This window comes from Alligator sinensis, unplaced genomic scaffold (assembly GCF_000455745.1).
Source record: "Alligator sinensis unplaced genomic scaffold, ASM45574v1 scaffold36_1, whole genome shotgun sequence".
Classification (NCBI taxonomy): domain Eukaryota; kingdom Metazoa; phylum Chordata; order Crocodylia; family Alligatoridae; genus Alligator; species Alligator sinensis.
The window spans coordinates 610,246-614,539 of NW_005842101.1; positions in this window are offsets into that span (position 1 = coordinate 610,246).

Here is a 4,294-nt window from a genome sequence, read left to right on the forward strand (position 1 = left end):
GCTGAACTGGGGCTTTCCTCAGATCAGTAGAGAATCCTTTTGCCAAATGGAGTTGATGAATCTGGTGTACATGCATACTGCACATTACTTGAGATATAACTTCAGATGAACAGGGCTGTTGTGGTCTGCTGCAGGGAGCTAGCTGCCTTTTGGCAATGCCTGTAGGATCTCATGTCAAATACAGTTATTCTTTGCATCTCATACTACAAAAATAAACAATATGGGACAAGTTTAAAAGAAATACTTTTTGCAACTCTTGACAGCAAAAGTTTGCAATTTAAAATGTTAAAGGCTCCCTAGTTTTGTCATTCAGGGTTTCTGTATACTCTGTCTTCCTTCATTTTGGAATCTGTAGTTTATGTGGCTTCATAAACAGTAGAACAGGAAGACAAAATTTGAATTGGACACTGTGCCGAATTTTCTGATAAACATCATAATGAACATCTGAATAAGCAATATAGGCATTTGAGAAGAAAATGGATCTTATTCTACAATTAAAATGCTGACTATAACTTACCTCAATGAAAGAAGAAAAATAAATTGTTAAGAAGCAACTACATACGGTAAAGAAAAAAAATAATTGCATCTAAGTATATTTGCAGTGATTCACGATGGCTATTTACATCAAATGATTTTTTAAGTATTAAATATGATATCCATTTAAATGTAATAACTTGTATGGCAGATTTTCATCTTTATTTCAGAGTCATGCTATTTTAAAATTTGTCATTAGAGCTAATAAGAAATTATATTGGAACTACTCTGTACATTTAAATGAAGCATAAATCAACTATTGAAGCAAGGAATTTTTTCATCATTGTAATGATTATTGGAATACATTTAATCTTTAGACGTTTCATAATGATGCTCACAATAGCAAATGTATATATATTATAATGTATATATATTTAAATATAAATATCTAGATACATCTATAGATCTATATATTTGTATAGACAATTTTAGCTAGGTGCTGTTTGAAAGTATTTCTCATCTAGCAAAATATATTAGTGCGTATGTTCCCAATACAGGAGTATTCTACACATTGAAGTACATATCATAGTTTAGATTATTTTAAAAATCAAATTTAGGTTTCAAGAATATTAATCACCAGACTTACTAAGGACTTAGGAATCAATCCTATATGTTTTGGAAAGAGTTACAAAAAATGAAAATAGCAGCAATTTTTTTAGCATCTGGTATCAGCATTTGTTTAGCATCTGCACAGAGAAGCTTCTCCTTTGTACAGATAAATGTTCACCAGGCTCAGAATTGTGAGCAAATTTCTGTTCCTGCACTAAGGTGATCCTGGTAGAGGATGGGAGCGGATGTGACATGACAAGAGGAACAGCCTGGTCAGTGCATGAGCGAGTGGTTGTCATGAGTGTAATTCAGTGACTGAGTGATGCGTGCATAGCGACCATTTCATTATCAGTCTTATCTAATGCCACCCAGGTATAATAGCCCGGTCAGAGGAATTTAAAACAGTACTTAGAAGACAAAGGAGAACAAAGCTAAAACAGACACAGAAAAGTGTATGAGAATTACATGAAGTGTTTCTATGGCATTCTTCTTTCCTTATTTCCTCTATTCAGCTAATTACACCAGTCTCATTTGCCTGCAAGTCAGTCTTGACAAATGTTCTTCCACTGTCTTACCCTTAGGCATCAACTACTTTCCCTGAACTGATCTACAAGTCTCAATGAAGAAAACCCATTCTATGAGACAAGCAAGCAACTTCATATTCAGTACAAGAGCTCAGTGGGTAAGAAAGGGTCTGGAGGGTCTAATGTTGTGGTCTCAAAGTAGGCAAAGCTCCTGTTTGCTTCAATGGGTATTTTGCTTGAGAAGCAGTCTTCAACTGACATCAGGTTATACAGATCTATAAAAAGACAAGGTAAAGAACTGACCTGCTTGAAATCAGAGGCAAAGCTTCCATTCACTGCAAGGGAGAGAAAATTTCATTCATTATACTCACCCCCTCAATAGCAGCTCAGACTTTGCTTAAATTTATAAATTGTTTTTATCCAGAATAATTTTGTGCATATGTAACTACTCTTTCTTGTGCATGAGTGTAGCCACAACAGAACTGAAACATTTTGCTATGTCAGGGGGGAAAAAGCCAAGATTGAAGAAGTAAGTTGTATAAATAAATTCTCCCTCCTTCATAGCTTATTAACCTAAGGATAGGCCTGGCACATAACAATGTGATTTTTAATATCAACTGTGAGAATTTCTTCCTCTGTTCTGAACAAGGAACTTAGCTCCTTTACCTCTCCCCATTTGTAAACAAGGGGAAAAAATGTACTTAGGAACACAGGACCTCTTGGGTCCCAAATCAAGCCTCAGGTTAAAACTAATTCACAATTTTTTTGGCTGTGTTTGCTTACACTTCTCTATCTATCTACTTTGTATTGTAAAATTGAAGGGGATAATTTGGCCAAATAGTCCATTCCTGTGGAAATACTGGATTATTCATACGATTCATTTTCTAATACCGTGTCCAGTCTAGTTTTAAATGTGGCAGGTGGCATAGTTTCCATCTATCCTATCAAAAGAGTTGCAGATTCATATATTAGAAAGCCTTAGAATAAGCTACATTTACCTCTTCATGATTTTATGCTAATTGCCACTATCTTACACAAACTTTCTTATCACCCTAAAAAGGTATAGATAACCCATTTCAACACTGCTGAATGCACTGACAAAATAATCTCAGATGCATAACAGGTGCACACGTGTGCCAAGGCACTGAACAGACAAATATATCCTAGCTGCATTTTTAAATGTCCTTTTTAAAGACATCATGTTTGCTTTTCTCTGTGGGGAGAGTATGTTCTAGAATACAATAGAAAGAACCTGAAGGATAAGGTTGCCAACATGTCAGAGATAATTAGTGCAAAAAGAAAGAGAACCTCCTCCTTTGACACTGGAAGGCAGCTAAGGGAGAAAGGGTGAAAAGAAGCCACAAAATAGCATCACTCAAATCAAAAGCATATAATTGTTAGCAGTTCAGCCATTGACACCATTCCCTTCTGTTTTACAACTTTCTTTGAAATCACTAGAAAAAGTCACTCTACTTCCGACTAGATTTTGGTCCAGTACAGACTACAGTGTTATACTGGCAAAACCAATACACAAAAAAAAGATGTCTAGAAATGACTAGACCCCCAGTGCCTACAGTGTATCATAGTTACCCACTATAACAGGGTTCATCTCCACGGGTGTCCATAGTGTCCCTGGAGTCCCCTCAGCCCTTATCCACTTAGCTATTTGGGCAGTCATCCCTTCATTTATTCACCATGCCTTGATGTATCTAAGCTTCTAGATAAAGGGAAGCTGCCCCAGGGCTTCCCAAGCCTGATCTTGCTCTCATGACCACCAGGTGTCCATCGACATTGCCTTAAGGGCCAATTACATGGCTCCAACCTTTCCTTTATGCCATGCACATGCCTCACAAATGATACTCCTTCCTGGTGTCAAGCCCCTTCTGAGTTACAGGCTCCCGGGCCTGGTCCTTGCTCCTCTTGGGGCTGTGACCACTAGTGACCTCTCTTTGGGCCCTGGCCCTGCTCCTAGGCCAGGTGAGACTCCTGGGCTCCTCTGGCTCTGCTAGTCTCCAGCTGTGACCCTCCTCAGCCTTCTGCCCTTCTCTGGGTCCTGGCCTCACCGCCTCACCACTGCCTTGGCCCTCTGGCCCCACTCTCTGCTCTTTACTCAGGCTCCATCCTTACTCCCAGGCCTTGCTCACACTTGACCCTCTCTGGGCACTTCCACCTCCACCCATGCTGAGCTTCAGGCTCCAGGCTCTCTCTACTCAGCCCTTCTCTGGCTCGGGCTCCCCACTCTGGGCCCCAGTCTCCCTAGTCCTCTGGGTCCTCCTTTTCTCTCTCTCTCTCTAGACCAGCTGGGACCTCCTTACCTCCCCTTAGTCCCTTCCACAAGCCACCAGTGCTTATCCCAGCTCAGACATTAAGAAAAGATCCTGGTTGCAGCCCTGCTGCTCAGCAGCTCCACTCCCTGCAGCTCTCAGGGGTAGACTCCCAGGTCAGCTCAGGCCATGGAACTTGCTCACTGGGGCCTTGGACAGGGGCAGGCTGGGTCCATGCAGCAGGGGGCTATCTTCCCCCCACAGTCCCAGTTCCTGGCCCAGTGAAAAGGTGGGCTGGGCAGCCCCGTGCTGCAGTTCCTGGCTGCAGCTGTCAAGAGGCTGAAGTGGAGGGAAGGGAGCCCCCCTGCCATACAGATGCGGCTCAGCACCCCACCCCAAGGCCCCAGTCAGAGCCTTAACCAA